The sequence below is a fragment of the Triturus cristatus genome, chromosome 9 (genome assembly GCF_964204655.1).
Source record: "Triturus cristatus chromosome 9, aTriCri1.1, whole genome shotgun sequence".
NCBI classification, from domain to species: domain Eukaryota; kingdom Metazoa; phylum Chordata; class Amphibia; order Caudata; family Salamandridae; genus Triturus; species Triturus cristatus.
The window spans coordinates 177,852,396-177,875,194 of NC_140592.1; the positions used below are offsets into that span (position 1 = coordinate 177,852,396).

Here is a 22,799-nt window from a genome sequence, read left to right on the forward strand (position 1 = left end):
CACAACTTAATACCACTCCCAACCACATAATTACACTCCACACAACATATTTACATTCAACTCTAAAACACATAATTACCCTCCACAAAATACAACTCTGCAACATGTTGCATAATTCCACTGCGCATAATTATACACCACACCATGCCACATAATTCCACACGTCACACAATTTCACAATTCATCCCCACACAATTTATCACACAGCATAATAACACTCGACATAATACCACTCAGCTCCACATAATTAACCTCCACATAATTATGCTCTACTCCATACTGCATAAATACACTCCACATAAATCCAGTCTATGCCACGTAGCAACACTCCACATAGCTACACTTCACACCATGCCTCATAATACCACTCAACATAATTTCACTCAACACCGCAGAGGTCTGTGGGACTGGCAGGTTTCTCTGCCTGGGGAGGTCTGTGGGTCTAGCAGGTTTCTCTGCCTGGGGAGGTCTGTGGGGCTGGCAGGTTTCTGTGCCCGGGGAGGTCAATGGAACTGGCAGGTTTCTGTGCTTAGGGAGGTCTGTGGGACTGGCAGGATTCTGTGCCTGGGGAGGTCTGTGTGGCTGGCAGGTTTCTCTGCCTGTGGAGGTCTGTGGGACTGGCAGGTTTCTCTGCCTGGGGAGGTCTGTGGGGCTGGCAAGATTCTGTGCTTGGGAAGATCTGTGGGGCTGGCAGGTTTCTCTGCCTGGAGTGGTCTGTGGAGATGGCAGATTCTGTGCCTGGGGAGGTCTGTGGGACTGGCAGGTTTCTGTGCTCGGGGAGGTCACTGGGGCTGGCAGGTTTCTGTGCCCGGGGAGGTCTGTGGGACTGACCGGTTTCTGTACCCTGGGAGGTCTGTGGGGCTAACAGGTTTCTGTGCCTGGGGAGGTCTGTGGGACTGGCTGGTTTTTTTGCATGGGGAGGTCTATGGCACTGGCAGGTTTCTCTGCCTGGGGAGGTCTGTGGGGCTGGCAGGATTCTGTGCTTGGGGAGTTCTGTGGGGCTGGCAGCTTTCTCTGCCTGGAGAGGTCTGTGGGGCTGGCAGGTTTCTGTGCTAGGTGAGGTCTGTGGGGCTGCAGGTTTCTGTGCCTGGGGAGGTCTGTGGGGCTGGCAGGTTTCTATGCTTGGTGAGGTCTGTGGGGCTGGCAGATTCTGTGCCTGTGGAGGTCTGTGGGACTGCCAGGTTTCTGTGCTGGGGGAGGTCTGTGGGGCTGGCAGATTCTGTGCCTGTGGAGGTCTGTGGGACTGGCAGGTGTCAATGCTTGGGGATGTCTGTGGGGCTGGCAGGTTTTTCTGCTTGGTGTGGTCTGTGGGGCTGGTAGGTTTCTGTGCCCGGGGAGATCTGTGGGACTGGCAGGATTCTGTGCCCTGGGAGGTCTGTGGGGCTAACAGGTTTCTGTGCCTGGGGAGGTCAGTGGGACTGGCAGGTTTCTGTGCCCTGGGAGGTCTGTGGGACTAACAGGTTTCTCTGCCTGGAGAGGACAGTGGGACTGGCAGGATTCTGTGCTTGGGGAGGTCAGTGTGACTGGCTCGTTTCTGTGCCCGGGGAGGTCTGTGGGGACTGGCAGGTTTCTCTGCCTGGGGAGGTCTTTGGGACTGGCAGGTTTCTGTGCCCAGAGAGGTCTGTGAGACTGGCATGTTTCTGTGCCCGGGGAGGTTTGTGGGACTGGCAGGTATCTGTGCCCAGAGAGGTCTGTGGGACTGGCAGGTTTCTCTGCCTGGGGAGGTCTGTGGGTCTAGCAGGTTTCTCTGCCTGGGGAGGTCTGTGGGTCTAACAGGTTTCTCTGCCTGGGGAGGTCTGTGGGGCTGGCAGGTTTCTGTGCCTGGGGAGGTGTGTGGGACTGGCAGGTTTCTGTGCTTGGGGAGGTCTGTGGGGCTGGCAGGTTTCTGTGCCCGGGGAGGTCTGTGGGGCTGGCAGGTTTCTGTGCCCGGGGAGGTCAATGGAACTGGCAGGTTTCTGTGCTTAGGGAGGTCTGTGGGACTGGCAGGATTCTGTGCCTGGGGAGGTCTGTGTGGCTGGCAGGTTTCTCTGCCTGTGGAGGTCTGTGGGACTGGCAGGTTTCTCTGCCTGGGGAGGTCTGTGGGGCTGGCAAGATTCTGTGCTTGGGAAGATCTGTGGGGCTGGCAGGTTTCTCTGCCTGGAGTGGTCTGTGGAGATGGCAGATTCTGTGCCTGGGGAGGTCTGTGGGACTGGCAGGTTTCTGTGCTCGGGGAGGTCACTGGGGCTGGCAGGTTTCTGTGCCCGGGGAGGTCTGTGGGACTGACCGGTTTCTGTACCCTGGGAGGTCTGTGGGGCTAACAGGTTTCTGTGCCTGGGGAGGTCTGTGGGACTGGCTGGTTTTTTTGCATGGGGAGGTCTATGGCACTGGCAGGTTTCTCTGCCTGGGGAGGTCTGTGGGACTGGCAGGTTTCTGTGCCTGGGGAGGTCTGTGGGGCTGGCAGGATTCTGTGCTTGGGGAGGTCTGTGGGGCTGGCAGGTTTCTGTGCTAGGTGAGGTCTGTGGGGCTGCAGGTTTCTGTGCCTGGGGAGGTCTGTGGGGCTGGCAGGTTTCTATGCTTGGTGAGGTCTGTGGGGCTGGCAGATTCTGTGCCTGTGGAGGTCTGTGGGACTGCCAGGTTTCTGTGCTGGGGGAGGTCTGTGGGGCTGGCAGATTCTGTGCCTGTGGAGGTCTGTGGGACTGGCAGGTGTCTGTGCTTGGGGATGTCTGTGGGGCTCGCAGGTTTTTCTGCTTGGTGAGGTCTGTGGGGCTGGTAGGTTTCTGTGCCCGGGGAGGTCTGTGGGACTGGCAGGTTTCTGTGCCCTGGGAGGTCTGTGGGGCTAACAGGTTTCTGTGCCTGGGGAGGTCAGTGGGACTGGCAGGTTTCTGTGCCCTGGGAGGTCTGTGGGGCTAACAGGTTTCTCTGCCTGAAGAGGTCAGTGGGACTGGCAGGATTCTGTGCTTGGGGAGGTCAGTGGGATGGGCTGGTTTCTGTGCCCAGAGAGGTCTGTGGGACTGGCAGGTTTCTCTGCCTGGGGAGGTCTGTGGGACTGGCAGGATTCTCTGCCTGGAGAGGTCTGTGGGGCTGGCAGGGCTCTCTATCTGGGGAGGTCTGTGGGGATGGCAGGTTTCTGTGCCTGTTTAGGTCTGTGGGACTGGCTGGTTTCTGTGCTTGGGGAGGTCTGTGGGGCTGGCAGGTTTCTATGCCGGGGAGGTCTGTGAGACTGGCAGGTTTCTGTGCCAGGGGAGGTCTGTGGGGGTTAGCAAGTTTCTGTGCCTGGGGAGTTCTGTGGGACTGGATGGATTCTGTCTCCGGGGAGGTCTGTGGTGCTGGCTGGTTTCTCTGCCTGGAGTGGTCTGTGGGGATGGCAGATTCTGTGCCTGGAGAGGTCAGTGGGGCTGGCAGGTTTCTCTGCCCGGGGAGGTTTGTGGGTCTGGCAGGATTCTATGCCTGTAGAGGTATGTGGGACTGCCAGGATTCTCTGCCTGGGGAGGTCTGTGGGACTGGCATGTTTCTCTGCTTGAGTTCTGTGGGACTGGCAGGTTTCTGTGCTTGGGGAGGTCTGTGACGCTGGCAGGTTTCTGTGCCTGGAGAGGTCAGTGGGGCTGGCAGGTTTCTGTGCCCGGAGAGGTCTGTGGGACTGGCAGGTCTCTGTGCCTGGGGAGGTCTGTGGGGCTGGCTGGTTGCTCTGCTTGGGGAGGTCTGTGAGTCTGGCAGGTTTCTGTGCCCGGAGAGGTCTGTGGGGCTGGCAGGTTTCTGTGCCCAGAGAGGTCTGTGGGGCTGGCAGGTTTCTGTGGCCGGAGAGGTCTGTGGGGCTGGCAGGTTTCTCTGCCTAGAGAGGTCTGTGGGGCTGGCAGGTGTTTGGGGCAGGATGCTGGGTGATCTTGTCACACCCACAGAGTCAGGGATTTGGAGCCATGTATGGACCAGAAACATTGATCCTTTTACTGCTACTGAGTGGAGTACGATGGCTTCAGTACGGGAAAGTGCATGGAGCGCCCCACAGTTCAAAGTTCGCAAGTGAGGTAGGTTGTGCTGGTGTTAGAAAAAAAAAGTCCAGAAAGAGAAGAGAGTTACACACGCTGGTGCCTGTTTCCACGAAAGTCACGTGCAACCTCTGGTAGAACATGCTTCGTAACATAGAAAGGCTGTAAATGTTATTTTTTTCCTTTCATATCAATGGGGTAGGATTGGTGGCTCTTTGCGACAGCAGTAAACAGAGGGGAAGTTCATGGTATGCAGTGTCATGAGAATTATGCTGCAGGTACTCAATTATGCAGCAGGAAAAGGCAAATTATGCGGTCTAATGCCGCACATTTTGCGATACTTATACTTAATTTTTTGTAATTTTTGCACCTTTTAAGACTGTTCTGGCAAATGTTTCACCTCAGTCTCAGCCAAACCAAACAACAAAGAGTAACTGAAGGATGGCCCGTCAATTTTAGCGAAGGGCATTCGACTGTGCAGCAATGCATTGTGCTGTATTTTAGTAACTTTTAACTGTTTCAGCTAGAAACCATTTTATCTGCAAGCTGCAATTTATGTAGCACCACTGCCACCACAGCCCCAATCCTCCCCCTCTCTGCCCCACTCACACCCTGATGTCCAGTTCAGCTGGACCTGCCCCTTCAGAACCGACATCACTTGACAACTAGAAATCAGCGACAAGAAATCGGGTCAGTTTTGGGGGGAAGTGGGTATCACTTTGCCTTGACAAAGTCGGGCGAAACCGGGAAACTTCTCCCAAAGTCACAGACTAAGGTGTAAATTCATAGGTAAAGGGTATATTTTCTTGCGCCCACAAACTTCAATAACGGTTTTTGTGTTTTCTGTAAAATCCGCAAATCAATATAAATTGCAGGTGAAACTGATGACACGCACTTTTAATCTTTAATGTGTAACATAACCCCCCCCCATATTTTCCAAACAACCTTCATGTACCAAAGGCGCCTTTCTTTTACTAAATGCCTTCACACTAAACTGGAGACCTTACGCACACAAGTGGTCGTCACAATTAATTTTGGGTAGGGTGCACTTGTCTGCGGGGGTGGTGGCATAGACTGGGCGAACAGACAGACTCACCTGCGCGAGCCGCAGAAGACAGGGCAAACAAGGCTAGCCAGAGAAATAATTAAATTATGGCAGGTAGTTGCCGCCGCACGTTACCTCTCAATTGTCTCCACTCTGGCCTCTGGGATGCCTCCTCGCTTCACAAGTCAGCAATGCGCATAACAATTGGTCACCAGCCCCACCCTAAGGGTGAAGAGTAAGACCGCGCAGACGCGGCGACGGAGACATCTGCACGCTGCGCAATGTGCGCCATTACCATTTTTTAAATGTTACCATTTAATTTATAAAGAAAAGTCTAGAGCAAGCGTAAGTTACATAACCTACCTATATTCATTAATTACCTATCCCAGACAGTCACGGATTTGTGGTGCTTGCTGGCACAGCTGAGGGGGCCTCTGGAGCGCTGGGGCCCCCCCGCAACACGGGAGCTGTGGGGGCCTGTGTTACGCCCCTGGGGCCCGTGTTACGCCCCTGCTTATAAATCCACACTGCACAATTCAACTATAAATAATTTAACCCTACAACATTCCATACCACATAATTACAATCCCAAAAATACACATAATTCCACTTCACTCCATACCACATAATTCCACATCACAGAATCACATTCCACACAACTTAATACCACTCCCAACCACATAATTACACTCCACACAACATATTTACATTCAACTCTAAAACACATAATTACCCTCCACAAAATACAACTCTGCAACATGTTGCATAATTCCACTGCGCATAATTATACACCACACCATGCCACATAATTCCACACGTCACACAATTTCACAATTCATCCCCACACAATTTATCACACAGCATAATAACACTCGACATAATACCACTCAGCTCCACATAATTAACCTCCACATAATTATGCTCTACTCCATACTGCATAAATACACTCCACATAAATCCAGTCTATGCCACGTAGCAACACTCCACATAGCTACACTTCACACCATGCCTCATAATACCACTCAACATAATTTCACTCAACACCGCAACTTCCACGTCACACAATTCAACTCTACACATTTCCATTCCACACCACATAATTCACAACAAACTACATAATTCAGACTAACACCACAAATGCACAACACACCACATGCATCCAATCTACACCACAAATTCCACATCATGCTATAATATTTAACAGCACACCACATAAGGAAACTCCACTACATACCACTCCACAACACAAAAAACCATTCCAGATAATCCCACTCCAAGAAAACACAATCCCACTCCACTCAATACCACATAATTGCACTGCACACCATGCCACATTATTTCACTACACAGATCCAATCCACGCAACACAATTCCACAACCAACAATTCCAATCCAAACCATATATGTCCAATTGACACCACACACATTCCCTCCACTCCAAACAGAAAACGCATAGGTAAAATACATAGTCCATTACAACATCAATAGCTCTAACTCTCACCTTCTGATGTGTCCCAGCAGATCCTGTTTCTGGAGCTGCAAACTTGCTGGCTGAAGTCAGCTCTGTGCTGCCTCAGAGGAGCAGTGCCCTCTGGTGAATGCTGTCTCTGGGGCCCCCACCCCCATCCATTCCCCTGTCAGCTCTCCTCTGTGCTGCCTCCTGCTGTCTCTGGGGCCCCCACCCCCATCCTTGTCCTCTCCCTTCTCAGAGGCAGTGCCCTGTGGGGAATGCTGTGCTGCCTCCTGCTCTCTCTGGGGCCCCCACCCCCATCCTTGTTCGGGACTGGCTGGTGGCTCTGACTGAAGAGAAACAATGTAACTTGTTACATTGTTTCTCTTCAGTCCTGGGTCAGCGCAGGAGCTCCGTGCAGGCTGCTTTAGTTAGAGAGAGAGGCTTGATTTAGAGCAAGCCTCTCTCTCACAGCTCTCTACCAAGAGCTGAGGGGGCCCCCTTCATTTACTGAACAGTGGGGGCCCCCCCGCACCGCGGGGGCTGCGGGGGTGTTTGTTACGCCCCTGGCCCCCTCCCTTAAAACCTACCCCTCCCCCCGGCCCCAAGCCAAATATACCTTGCTGCATCCCAGTCCTTCCTGCAGCGATCCTTACTGTTCCTCCCACAGCCCGCTTATAAAGCTAGAACGCTGACTGCTTTAACCACGCATGGCATATGCGTGGTTCAGGCAAGCGTTCTTCAGCTTGCAGGGAAACGGCACATGTGCTTAAGGTCTTTGTTGTAATGTCCATTTCCCCACTCATGTACCTCTCTCTAGCATTCAATTAGCTCTCATTGTCACTCAGGCTGCTTTCTGCAGTAACTCTCTGGCTCTGTGTTACAAAACTCTTTTCAGTACCGAAATAGCTTTGTTCAGTGCTCACTGAAATTTAGTCATCACTTCTTCAGTTCTCCACAGAAGTCACAGGTTTTTTCTGCGCAATTCAAGCTAAATGCAGTTCTCGTCTATAGCAGGCTCGGTAGCACATACAAAGCTGTTTGTAGAACTTGCATGACTCGCTTGAGCAGCTATGCACCTATCAAACAGCTCCTCCAGTGTTTGCATAATTTCCCCCCTTGTTAAAAGACCTCATGAAATGGCAGTCAACTTAGGAGGCAGACACCAGGCTGGCGTTACAGAAACCCTCTTGTACACCTACTGCCCCCACCCCCCATCCACGCCCCCCAACCTTTATTCCATGGACCTGAACTGAGGAAATCATGCAGGCCCTTTGCTGATGTTCATTTACATGAGTTTACATGATTGGATGACCCCCCCCCCCCCCCCAACCTGTTGTCAATTCAACAAAATTCCGTCTGTGGGCCTCTCTACAAGTTGTTCAAGGACAGCAAAATTGAAGGCAGATATTGCTTGCACCTGATCACAAGTTTCTTCCGTGTGCGATATCACACCCCTGATTGTTATCCCTGCAAACATTGAGCCAATTAAGGGGCATATCAACAAGGGCTTTATCTCTGCTTTTTTGGCTTTAAAAGCCAAAAAAGGAGAGATAAAACTAGCGCCCTATCAACAACAGGGTGCTAACACGCATGTTAGCACCCTTTTACTCTACGCTTCCCCTTGCATCTCTAATGAGATGCAAAGGGGGCGTTCCAGAGTAAAATAATAGGAGAAATGTCGCTAAGCGACATTTCTCCTATTATCAAGAATGTCGCTAACCCTGTTAGAGACAAAAAAAGCAGCGCTAACCGTGGTTAACGCTGCTTTTTTACGTCTGGTATTTTTCAGACTTAGCCATGATATCCTATGGAAGGAGGATATCATGGCTAAGTTTGCCTGTCCCTATCAACAAGGTAACGTGAGATTATCGCTGGGTTTCCAGCGATAATCTCACGTTAGCCTGTTAGCGTGAGGATTTTTATCGCTATTGAGATAAGCGTTGCTAATAGCACGCTATCTCAGCGATAAAAATTCAAGCTAGCCGGCGATGATTATCCGAGCGCTAAGTGCGCTTAGAGATAATTATCGCCGGTTGTTGTTGATATGCCCCTATATTTGCCTGGGTAACAGTAGCACACAGTATGGCCTGCCACCTGAAATGAGGAAATATGGGGCATATTATCAAGACCGGCGATAAAATTATCGCTGCTTTAGCGGCAGAAAACTGCAAAACGGCGATAATGGGCTTGATAATATGCTCTATGGAATTCCAATTGAAGCCCACGTTAGATGTGAAGGACATCTAACCTGAGCTTCAATTGGAATTCCATAGAGCATATTATCAAGCCCATTATCACCGTTTTAGCGTCAGTTTTCTGCCGCTAAAGCGGCGATAATTTTATCGCCTGGCTTGATAATATGCCCCCTATGTGAGCTCCCAATTGTTTTCTATGGCTCGGACCCTTTCTCTTCCCCTTCCTTTCCATCCGTTTATCTTTCCTGAATGTAATCAAATGGAGATGTTTGGTGGGCAGGAATCCATTCCCAGATTTGCTCGAAAATCCCGATTCTATGAATTTGAAGAGATCAACATGTTTATGTCTCCAGCTGAAACACAGGGGTGCAAGAAAGTTAAAGGAGCTGCCGCGACATGCCTACAGAACTGCTGATCTAGCACAACTGCAGAACAAAGTAATAGATGAAGATAGAGTAAGTAATCCGCATTCCCAACCCTCTCAGAATATTCATATTGCTGAGTATTTGTATTTATTTATTTATTTTCTAGCTATCACACAAGGAGGCAGCCTTTCTTCGAGTAAGAAAGCGCAATCTTTGCAAGGGATGGATGAAGCTTTCATTCACATTGAACAGAATTTCTAATAAAAGTGTTAAATAATTACTTTTCAAAGCCTATTTTGAAAGAATGCAGCATGGCCAGCTCTAGTAGAGATTTGTGTATGCTTGCATAACCATTCGCTTTTCATCAAGCCCACAACAATAAAGCACACACACAGCATATCAGTAAAAAGCAGGAACAAAGGACCAATGAAAGCAAGCAACGATTAGCGAACCGAGCCTGCCTAGTTATTTCCTTGCTGCATCACACACTTCTTTTCACCTTGACACAAGACTGACATTTCAGCAGAGAATCACAGAGACCTGGCTAGCTCTTTTCTTTGAATAGGGTATTGTGCGATGCTGCTTTTTCTAAGCAAAGAAGGAGGCTCTCTCCCACAAATATAATTGGCAGTCATGCAGATATTCACAGCTGTGTACAAGATGTTATTGAATGCACAATAGCAGCTATGTGCATGCCCTTGAATAGTTCAACTTATTTCATTCTCGGGAAGTCCAGTTGTGTAACATGACCATTACCTAATAAAATAAAATATTTTATATCTAGACTTTAATGATTGCTTAGAAAAAGCAACATTATACTTGTATTACCAGCTGCGAGAGGATCTATTTTTTAAGGTTTTAATCATTAACTATGTGGTGATATAATGTTAACAAGACGCTCTTTAACATAGATAGCTGAATTCCAACCACAGAAAATACTTTCTGAAATGCCTTCTAATTAAGGGCTGCGGTCAAGGTTTAAATGCACAGAAGAAAAAACGTACATACTCTATAAACTATGATAAAGAGCTATACCGGAAAGCAATGGCTAGCAGTGCCTAAGGAAAAAAGTAACATGTATTAAAGATTATTCAACATAAAACAAAATCAAGAGAAGCACCAATATCCATATGATAATTGAAGAAGTATTTTTAAATGAAAAACAACATAAATAGAGAACCATGGAAATAATTAAATATATGTATATTAATCAATAACGTTGCAGAAAGTCCAGTTTTTCGCTTCATAGAACCATATTATGTTGCAATCAGTGTATGGACTGTATTATGTAATCTAACCACGTGTTGGCATAACCTATGAATGCTGTAATCAGTGCTTAATTTGAGCTAATGAATGTTGATGTGAGTCACCGCCACTCATTTTTAGGGACCGGCACTTATTTTTCTGCATCAAGCATCCACTGAAAGCAAGAGAGGGAAAAACACACACAGCAGAAAGATAGGGGAAGAGAAAGACAAAAAACTAACACAAAGGGGCCGATTCCGATTTCGGCCGGAAGGGCTCCGAACGATTGTAGGAGCCCTTCCGACCGAATCGGAACGTGTCGGGCGGATTCTTTTCCGACCGAGCCATTCCGATGGGCTCGGTCAGAAAGGAATCCGACTCGGATTTCCGGATGGCTGACGACAGGCTCGGAGAGCCCGTCCGCTGTCCGGAAATCCCTCAGTACTCCCCCGCCCGCCTCTTTACGACCAAGGGAGTACGATGGCAGTTTTTCACTGCCTTTTCATGACGGTCTTTCTGGCAAGAAATGGCAGTCGGAAACTGTCTTTGGGGGCCCCCAGTAGGGCACCCATGGGTGCGAGGCTGCCGAATGGCAGCCTGGGGGCAGCTATGGTGCCCCTCTGTGGATCCCTGCACCTGGTAGCAGGCACCTTGGGGTGCCGGCCACAGGTTGCAGGGATGAACTGCACCCCTGCTTGTCACAATGCAAGCATGCATTCCGCTCGGAATGCATGCTTCCATTGTGAAGTATACAAGTACGACCGAACAATCGTACTTCTAGGGCTGTAACCGACAACAGCAGGTCGGTCGGTTACGGGTCCTGATCGATGTCGGACGGACCTGAGTCCGTCTGACATCGGAATCGGCCCCAAAGGGAGAAAGCAGAAGTTTGCAAGAGTAAGATATAGGTGCAGGAAGTCTAGTAGTGAATTGAAGAGTCATGGCATGGATTTAAGACTACAGAGCTATAGAATTGGCATGACAACATTCAATTGCACAGGCCGCAAGCTTCTGAGCAGAGCTTTGGGTACCGGCACTCATTCTTTTACAAATTAAGCATTAAAAATGTACACCTCTAAAAAGATTCCGTTTCAACATAGGAAGATAACAAAAGCATCAGAACTTGGTGTGAAATATGCTCATGTTTTTCAAAGGGGCCAGGATATTCTGGCCATAACATATATTGCCGTTTATTTAATAAATGGCATGAGGGCTGGCAGCCTGCTAGTGTGGCAGAGCAGACACCTTGGCCACATCAATATATGACGTTTTGCTTGATTTTAGGTTTCCTGTCACCATTTTGCCGACACAGGAGGTTTATTACACCAAGGCAGGAGCAAGTCCAGAGGACAAATGTGCCTGGTGTCAGGGCCACCATGTCCTGGTGACCTGTTAGAACTTCCATAATGCATGAAAAGATGACCAGCATAGATGCGTAGACATCCACAGTTGGCCTCTTTAAATACATTTTGTTTCCTTTTATTTATTGATTCTTCGATTGGATCAAATAATCCTTCATCAAGAAAAGCAATCATAAAATATTTACAATATCCTTCATAGTACAAATCTAAATACGTACCTCTACATAAAAAGGGATCACTGACACAATATCCAGTACAAAAATATCATGTTACCAAAATATTGGGACATAAATATCGATGTCAAAAATATCGACCTCCTATCTTCATAATGGTAAGTACTAAAATATCAGAAAAAAATATCATTGTTAAAAATATCATAGTACAAATATCGTTTTTTTATATGTATAAAAAATAATGTAAAATTAAATAAGACATCTGACTTAAAAAAAATATTTAGAATTATTTGTATATTTTAATAATTATAAGTAATAAATGTAAAGTAAAAATAAATTAAACATGCATATATAATATAATATATATATTTACTTAATAATAATTAATACATATTTATTTTAATTAATTATTCAAAGTTAGGAATATATTAAAAATTATAAATAAATATATATATATATACATACACCTGTAACATACAAATAAAAAAAAATTATGTTATAAATTAAATTATTAAAATATGTATTCTTTTTTAAAAGAACATTTTACACTACATTGAGTGCAACAGTAGGGAACTGTTGGATAGCGGAGGGATAAAAATTACTATTCCCACTCCAGCGAGTGCAATAGTAGGGAAAGTGTTGGATAGCGGAGAGGAATCGTTTACTATTCCCACTCCAATTAATGCAACAGTAGGGAAACTGTTGGATAGCAGAGGGGAATAATTTACTATTCCCACTCCAATGAATGCAACAGTAGGGAAAAGGTTGGATAGCGAAGGGAAATAATTTACTATTCCCACTCCAGCAAGTGCAACAGTAGGGAATGTGTTGGATAGCAGAGGGATAAAAATTACTATTCCCACTCCTGCAAGTGCAACAGTTGGGAAACTGTTGGATAGCGGAGGGGAATAATTTACCATTCCCACTTCAATTAATGTAACAGTAGGGAAAATGTTGGATAACAGAGGGAAATAATTTACTATTTCCATTCCAGCAAGTGCAACAGTAGGGAAAGTGTTGGATGGCGGAGGGGTACAAATTATTAATCCCACTCCAGCAAGTGCAACAGTAGGGAAAGTGTTAGATAGCAAAGGGGTAAAAATCACTATTAAAATAAAAAAAAATCGCATTTAAAAACAAACAAAATATCTACTACAGCACAAAATTGAATAGAAAATCCAAAAACAAAACATATATAAAAACTATAACATTTTACAAAACATAGAAACATAATATAATGTAGCAACATTTTCAAATTTAAATAAAAATATTACATTTTTAATAAACAAATACAAACAAATAACTTTCTTGTAATAAAAATTCATTTTAATCCAAAAAAATATAAATTACATGAATCATAACACCGCACCATTTACAAGACACATCTAAATTTAAAAAAGTGTACCTCCATAATTAACACAATTAATTAACAACTATACAAATATTAAAAATTAAAAAACACATTTAAAAAAGGTAAAAATGAAAGTACTAGCAAAATATTACAGCTATAGAACAGAAATACCTAAACTAAATAAAAACTAAACAGTTAACTAAAATATTTATTAATTAATATTAATGATCAAGTAATGATTAATTCATTTAAACTAAATTACTTTCCACCCTATACCCCAATAAACACCAAAAACACACACCTAAAAACCTATTTACAAAATTTACATAACTAATTTTACATTAATAAATTAATATCAATTAATAACAAACCATTAATTCATTTAAAAAACATTTACTTCCCACCATTTACCACTAAAAACCCCACAACCCACACATCAACATTATTACACAAGTGACAAAATTAAAATGTAATTAATTAATTAGCATCAATTAATAAAGAATGAATTAATTAAAAATAATTTACCTCCCACCATATTTCCCTATAAATGCCACCACCAATTTCGTAACAAAGTACACAATTAACATAATTCATAAAAAAATAATTACATTAATTATTAACAATTAGCAATCAAAATATAGATATTTATTAATAACTTAATCCACATAATCAACACTATAAAATAATAATTAATACATAGTAGATCAAATACATTAACACATTTATTAAAATTAAATTACTTCCCACCCCTATCAACCCCGATACAATGAACATAATTACCAATTAATTATTAATAATTAACACATTATTAAATAATTAATAATACATTATTTCCCACAGTTAACAATATAAAATATTAAATACATAAATATTAATTATGAAAAAATATTAATACTGTAATTATAATTAAATTACTTCCCACCCTATTCCCTTATAAACCCACAACCCACTCCTAGAAAAATGACACAATTAACATATTTACCAATGAATTCATCAATAAAAGTTAACAGCCAATTATTATAAATTAGTAATAAATTAATTACCATAAGTAACCCTTAGGGGCCGATTCCGATCCTGTAAAAAGACTGTACGAATCGTTGTACGGAGAAAACTCGTACCCGGTAAACTGTCCCTACAACCTAGGAAGTACGATTCGTATTGAAAGCCTATTTTCGTACGAATCGTACAAAAGACCGTACGTGGAAAAAATACCTACGATTCTGATCCGGAACAGCTTGTAAGCGACGTCCGGGCGTATTCAGGCAGCGGTTTCCGGCCCAGCAAGTACGATTCGTCCCTACGTCACTCCGTACGGCTCTTTTTTTACGGGAGTCAAACACAGCCGGAAAAGCAGAGTTCGACGCGAACCGCCACGCAACGGAGCCCCGGTACGTGATGTGCACGCCATGAACCACATCGTACATGTCATCCTGGTCCTCCTAGCCTACGACCTGGTGCACCGGACCCGACGCACACGCCGCAGAAGGTGAGAACAACACCCAGAGGCCAGGGTGGGGGTTAGGGGCAGGAAACATACCCCATACCCAAATCAAAACCTATAATATGGAGCCCATACATTACAACCAGGGTCTGGTCACTTGGGGGGCGTGGCCAGCAACCCCTGCGTACCGCAACAACGGAAGTGGATGTGTACGGTGCGTACCACACGTACCCCTACGGCACCATTAGAACAGATATACGGACTGTACACACGCAATGAATGCGTTGGTATGGCGCGTACCACACGTACCCTACGGCACCATTAGAACAGAGATATGGACCGTACACACGCAATGAATGCGTGGGTATGGTGCGTACCACACATACCCCTACGGCACAGTAGAACTGTGATACGGACCGTGCACACGCAATGATTGCGTGGGTACGGAGCGTGTCACACGTACCCCTACGGCACAGTAGAACTGTGATACGGACCGTACACACGCACTGAATGCGTGGGTACGGTGCGTGTCACACGTACCCCTACGACACAGTAGAACAGAGATACGGACCGTACACACGCAATGAATGTGTGGGTACAGTGCATACCACACATACCCTTACGGCACCAATAGAACAGTGATACGGACTGTGCATACGCAATGAATGCATGGGTACGGTACGTACCACAGGTACCCCGTTAATACGAGGCACACACACGCCAGGAATGTGGGCGTAGAGGACTGGCCCAGCATGTTACCTTCATATTGGTGTGTGTAGGTCCAGGCCAGCAGTGTACTGCTCCAAGGGGGTGCGTGGGTGGGTGCAGAGGACTCCCAGCAGTATCCACACATATATGAGGGGTGGGTGCATATGACTCCTAGCAGTGGCCCGCAATATGAGAGGTGGGTGCATATGACTCCTAGCAGTGTCCAGAGATATGAGGGGTGGGTGCATATGACTCCTAGCAGTGTCCAGACATATAAGGGGTGGGTGCATATGACTCCTAGCAGTGGCCTGCAATATGAGGGGTGGGTGCATATGACTCCTAGCAGTGTCCAGAGATATGAGGGGTGGGTGCATATGACTCCTAGCAGTGTCCAGACATACGAGGGGTGGGTGCATTGGACTCCTAGCAGTGTCCAGACATATGAGGGGTGGGTGCATATGACTCCTAGCAGTGGCCTTCAATATGAGGGGTGGGTGCATATGACTACCAGCAGTGGACAGAGATATGGGGGGGTGTACACCATCATCAGATGACCACACCTCCATGGTGGTATGGATGCATCCCTAACTTTGGGCAATGATTTTAGTGCCATTACAACACATCACTGACAGCAGGGTCCCACTCCCAGGACGATGGATGTCTGTCACATACTGCATGACATACCACATGTGGGTGTGAGGACATATAACACATGAATACCCACCCATGGCGGATGCAGCACAATACAAACCCTGATTTCATGCCAACAGACTGTATAGTCATGTAGCTGCGTACAAAACTAAGATAGCCAAAGGGAACACACACTGTCACGCACATCCCAGGAGTGTAAGGAATGTACAGGTGCTGGTCCAGCCACCAAGATGTTGTCTCTCATGGAAGGAATAGGGTTCAATTCCACCACATACAATGCCCACAATTGTGAGTCATGTGCCCAAATACTTTGCAGGGACATTGTGATGGCACACAGATACCATGGCCCACCTCATGACTATCATACAAAAACATTTCTCAGAACCCTAACACATTACCAGAACACCAACTCCCGGAGCCTCATCACCAACATCAAGTACCTGAAATGCAATAGTGTTGAAAGTAAAAGAAAAGGCTTTATTCAGCACCAAAATTAAATTAATGTAAAAGATACTATGTACAAAGGCCAATGGCCAGTCCATTTCTCAAGTCCAAGGGTGGACGTAGGGGACTGCGTCCACCCCTACCTTGCCTGCACTAAGGAACCTCAAGGTTTGTCGACCGGGGGGGCATCATCTGTGGCAGGACCAGGCACTGCAGGGACATGAGGGGAGGTGTAGGTGTGGTGGGTGCAGGGGTGGACGTCTCCACCAAAGGGGGTGGGGTAGTGATAAAGGTGGAGGTGAACACGGCGCTGCACACTGCTGCTAGGGCCTCCATCCTAACCCTGCACCTGAAGATACCCCAGGGCCAATGGAGGGTGTGGTGGCTGAGGGATGGGGTGCAGCGCTCTTGGGGGAGGGGGTGGACATGGTGGGGGACTCAACTCCTGTGCCCGGGGACTTCCTCGCCCACTTGTGGGGTGGTGGCTCAGTGGGGGTGAGGCCCAGCTCAAACATTCTGGCCTCCTTAGGTGACAGTTTGGCAGTGGAGCTAAGGGGAGTGGTTTTGGAGGAACAGGGTTGTAAGGACTGCGGACTGCGACTGTGGCTGTGTGTATGTCGTCTGCCCCCAGCCCCAGTGGGTGTGCCTACATCCCCCTGAGTTTGCGTGCCAGGAGGTGTGCGCTGTGCCTTACTTGGGGGTGTGCTGGATGTGTCTGGTGGGGTGCGTGCCCGTGACTGTCTGGGTGTGCATTGGGCAGGCATGGGAGAGGGCAGTGTGGGTGGGTCCGGGGCAGGGGGGGACGGAGCGCTGCAGGAGAGAAACTGCTGCCGTCAGGGAAGAGTCCATGGACCGCAGAAACCTGCGTTGGTCAGACATCGTTGCTGACAGGCCCTCCATGAACGACACCATCTGTGTGAGCAGTTTAGTGTGTCCATGGAGGACAGTCAGCTCCGATGCCTGCCCAACCTGCAACTGCCGCAGTATGTCCACAGACTCTTCACTGAGGGCAGCAGGGGTGACAGGGGCAGGGGGGTGCGGTGCCTGGGACAAAGGAGACATGGTGGGACTCTGCACGGACAGAAGGGACGGGAGCAACTGGGAGGGCAGAGATGGTAATGGAGGAGGCGGGGACAGATGTGGGGATGCTGCCAGTTGGTGTTGCAGCATCCGCCTCCTCAGGGAGGTCAGCCTCGGACCCGTCGGCGTCGTAGCTGTATCGTGTCCAGACAGGTCCTCCGACTGACTCCCCTCGTCCTCCGTGCCACTGGGTGCTTCTGATTCCACAGCACTGGTGGCACTGCCGCTGGGTCCCTCCTCCAGGTCCATGCAGGTGTCTCCCTCGGTTGCGGATGATGATGCTGTGGGCAAGGAGAAGAAACTGAAATGCATCAGTCACCTGTATACATCTGTCACATGAACACAAGAACAATTGGTCACAGTGCATATCAGGCAATGCATCATGAGTAACAGCTAGATAACTCCGCACATATGTAAGCCCTGTACTGCCCAGTTGGTAGACCCACTATGCCACTTGGACACCAGGAAAAAAAGAACACAAAAGGCCACAACTTGACTGAGAAATACACTGAGAAGCTAGTGTCTGTTAACCGGTGAGCACAACGATACAATGAAGTCATGCCACCTGAAAGAAACAGTAGTGGTGCACCCATTGTAAACGGACCCACCTCAATACTCAAGGTGTCACCACACTCAAAGACCTGTAAGTACCTTGGAACACAAAACCCAAAAATATCGCTACCTTGGGACTCACGAAACTTTACACAATCTACATGTTTTGAATGTGTCAATTCGCCATTTCGTGAAAAGAACACTCATGTGCCTGCATGAAATATGTCGCACAAGGCAGTGCACATAAAAGTACATTTACACTGTCATTGAAGAAGCTGGCACCTTTTCAAAGAAGCCACTGTTAGAAATTAATGGTGTTGCAGACAGTACATATACATGTTGCCCACGGAGGTCTGGATGTCTTGAGACTCGTCAGTTTGTATCACCAACAACAAAGGAGTCTCACAAAATCAAGAGCACTGTGGGAACATGTATATGGAGAATCAGCAACACCATTTAATTCTAACAGTGGCTTCTTAGAAAATGTGCCAGTGTGTTCCATGAAAGTGGAAATGTATTTTGGTGTACACTTCCTTGGGCGACGTTTTCCATGCAGGCACATCAGTGTTCTCAACACAAATCATAAAATTCCCACATTTAAAACATGAAGAACTGTTGACAAGTGCTGTGAGTGCCAAGGTACAATTTTGTAAGAGTAACAACTTGAATTATGTCAGTTGTCACATGGCCATCCGTCACCTGATTACACAGTTGGCTACACATATGACCTACTGCCTGTCATCTGGAGTGGCACACATGTCCACACCCAGGACAATGCATTAGCTAATGGGCCTGCAATTGGGTAGAAACAAAGCCTAGCTGTACAGTTGGGACACCCTCATGGCAAGCCAGAATGTACACACAGATTTCATCACACAAAGTCCAAACAGCGTTGCATCTGAACCACACACAGGTGCTAAAAATGCATGAGCAGGAATCATGTTTATAGAAAACTGACACAGGTTGCAAAGCAGGTAAATTAAGCACTGGGCAGCATCACAGGGGCACTGCACGGTGATTCTTTGTACAGCCAAGTATCACACACAAGTCAGACCTGGCAATGAAAAATCAGGGTTGCACATGTATGCCTCTCCTGCATACCCCACCCCATGCCTGAGTCAATGTGATTGATACAGATCAAGAAGTGACACCTCTTATTCAGGGTTAAAATAATTGTGCTGGAAAAATAGCTTCATTTACACAACATCACCTCGAGGGGCTGGCAACACATATTTGTGACAAACAACCATCAACAGATTGTTGTGAATAGCCACACAGGCACTGCCCAGTGTGAGTATGCAATAGCAAAATGGTGTATCCCTTTCCAGTGGACACATGTAGCACACATTTGCTAAATACTAACTAGGCCAGGGAACAATGCCACAGAGGCAGACCTATGCTGAACACACAGAGAATGTGCACAGTGTTGGATGACACACATGATTATGAGGCCAGGGTGTCTCAGGGGACTGTAGTGGGCACACTGCTGCGTGGTCCTGGAATGAGCTGACTGTACCATGTGCAACCGTCATGGCAATATGCATATCCCCCACTCATGCACATCATGTCTGAGGCCACAACATTGGTCATGCATGCTGCAAGGGTGTTCATTTTAAAGCTCACACTCCTATGTTGAGATCATCATCAGTGACAACAAATATGGACCCCCAACATAGTGAACAGGTCATGGCACAGGAAAGGTACCAACACAAGTCACAGACCACCCTCCCACATGATGCCGAAAGCAATGTGCACTTAGATTTACTGGCACCCTAGATGACCATGTGCAAATGTGATTACACACACACCAGGGGAAACATGTCAAGGAGGGGAAGGGATAAAAAAGAGCACCAGGTGACATTGGGGAACAGAAAATGCACTGCACATAATAACTCTGGGAGTGTATCCAGGCTACAGAGCACTTCCAAAAGCTGGCGACACATAACACGACAAACAGCCATGTACCTACCCCCTACTTGCTGTAGTCTCTCCTGTAACTGCCTATCGAGCTCAGGGAATACCACCGCCAGGACACGTTTCATGTGGGGGGTCAGGCGTCGGCGGCCGCCGTGGGGGCGCGGACTGTCGAGCCCCAGCTGGACCCGGGCGATCCGCCGGGTCCAGCACCGGATGTCCTGCCACCTCTTGCGCACCTGGGGCAGCTGGCGACGACGATCCCCCTCAGATCTCACGGCCCTGACGATGTTTTTCCAGATCACGCCCTTCTCGTAGGCAGTTACCTGTCAGGATGACAAAGTGACACAACATCAATACACCTGCTCCATGTCCCAGAGACACACATTTGAACATCATTGAAATGTTGCACAGGGCATAGGATGCAGACAGGAATTACATCATACACAATAAGAAATTGGCCTGTGTGCAAGCCCCAATGCACTACATGGCATTGAAAGTCAACATGTTGCCATGAGGGGTGCGACACACTCACTGATCATGCCACACACTGTGCAGCACATGCAACAGCAGGCTGAAGGGCAGCACGTGCCAAGCAGTCACATGCCCCACTCCACTGACGCACGATCAGCATACTAGACAGACACACTCAAGCACAGGTCACTCGTCTGTCATTGACAACAGCGGATAAAACCCTCACTCTGCACATGTGCCACTTGCCAGTGGGGTGTCACAGGTGTCATACTAGCTCTGCAATTCAGACACACAGCACGGCTTACTTGTCACATCAGATGGGTTGAACTGTTGCCTCCTCCATGCAGCTGCGGTGCAACACTTCACATAGACACTCACCCACATGACAAGGAACATTCACACACATCAATGTCCATGAGGTCGTACACATCATTTGGACACTTTCACCACAGGGCCACTCAACTCATACACATCTGTGGGTACAGTCACTGAAGTACTGAGGAATTTAGGACCCCAGCGGTGCCAGGGGTAGCACCCTATGACTTCGAGTTCTTCCTGTCTTGGACCACTGAAACACAGAGTCTTGTGGTGGCGTCAAAGATCGTTTTATTATTGACTGCAGCCAGTAACAGCAATCCTAAAAGTACACACGGGTATGTTCTCAGGAGACTGCTCAACATTACAAAACCAGTCTTCTCCTTATATACAAAATATCATGCTTCAGGCACACATTCCTCGTTTTACGATACGGTCATTCATATGTATTCATTTCAAAGGAAAAGGCAGAGTCATGATGACCATCCCACATTTCAGTTCAGCCAGCCCACAATTATTTACCCAGCAAGGCTCAGATCCCTCATCAGATACCAGCAGACCCCAATAAACACGGGCACCTCCTCCTCATAAAACAGGCCATAAAGCAGGAAGCAGAGTCAGGTGGGAAAGAGATTAGTCGGGGGCTTGTATGGGATGAAAGGCTTTATGGTGTGTCAAACCCTGATGCTAATCACAGGTGGCCGTAGGAAGGGGAGCTCGTGAGACCGGACTGACCTCGGGCAGTGGAGCCAGTTCGCACAGGTCACAGAGAAGTCAATAGAAGGTACATGTGTTCTGAAGGCCTGTGCTTGTCCTTGATGTGCAGCCTGTGTGAGGGCAACCATAAGATGGCTCCCGCTCTAAAATGGAACCCACGAAGTCAATGTGTAATATCGTATACAAAGTGAATTTATCGATGAAACGTTATGCAAAACACTTGTACATACCGCATTGGCCATTCGCGGTTCGCTGATACCGAAATAGGCAGGGTAGGGCCATGCCTCCTACGTGGTCCCAAAATTCAAAGTACCACAGACCCTCCTTTTGCCCTTACATAGGCAATAACTATACTCATATTAATCCGAGTCCAGGTCTATATTCATAAGGTCATGGAGATGTTGCTGTAGCATCATCCTATTACTTAGCTCGTCCCTCGATACAGGTTTCCTTACACACAATGTAGCACAGAGGCCACATATCGCAGGAGCACACTGTACACACAGACAGAACAGGAAAAGAATGGCTAAGATCATTCCAATGACCATCAGAATCTTCCAACCCCAGGCAGATATCAGTTCCCAGAACCACCCCATCAGTGACCAATATCCTTTATCCACGTGAATAGATTCAGATATTTTATGCAGTTTGGAGATGGCTTGGTAAACTGTTGGAGCGTTATCTGGTATGAAAATGCAACAGCTAGATTGGATGACCTTACATACCCCACCACGGTCTGCAAGTATGACGTCTAGAACCATACGGTTCTGCAAAGTCATGAGGCGATCCGCTTGGAGCTCAGCTGTCAAATTACCAAGGGCACCAGCCGTTACATTAACAGTGGATTCAACCACACGAGTCAGTTGTCTCAGGATCCTACTATTGACCATCGGTCCCCAAAACGGCAGGAAACCCAAAAAGTAGTCTCCCGCTTCCTGACCGGCAGTATCCTCCTGACTAAAAACGCCTCTCACAACTCTGGTCTTGTGATAATCAGAGGCAGCAGTAAATGTTGGCGGTAGCAAGTTTGCAATATAACATGTGCCCGAGAAATCAGGGGGCAACCATGTATATGCTCGGTCATTGCAAACGAAATATGTACCCTTGGCAGCCAAAAACGCAGGGGAAAACTGCGATGGAAAAGTGTACGTTTCAGTACAGTCACTTTTCCCCAGTTGAGCTCTTGGATTCTGACCATTACCTTGTAAACAGAACCGACCTATGTGGGGTACGGCCCAAATTGGGGATGAAATTTTGCGCTGCTTTTCGCCCAGACTAATGCTATACCCCGTTGCGTTCCAACCTACATAAGCTCGCAATTCATCCTTGGGAATAGATGAGTATGCGTCGATA

The 22,799-nt window shown here is 47.2% G+C and overlaps 1 long non-coding RNA gene across 1 annotated transcript in view; it reads right to left on the reverse strand.

Moving 5' to 3' along the window:
• Positions 1-6,714, reverse strand: part of LOC146797594 (uncharacterized) — a 246,294-nt gene extending 239,580 nt beyond the window's left edge. The window contains exon 1 of the long non-coding RNA XR_014969014.1: positions 6,509-6,714. This is a non-coding gene — a long non-coding RNA (uncharacterized LOC146797594). The remainder of the gene's footprint in view (positions 1-6,508) is intronic.
• Between the last annotated feature and the right edge of the window lie 16,085 nt (positions 6,715-22,799).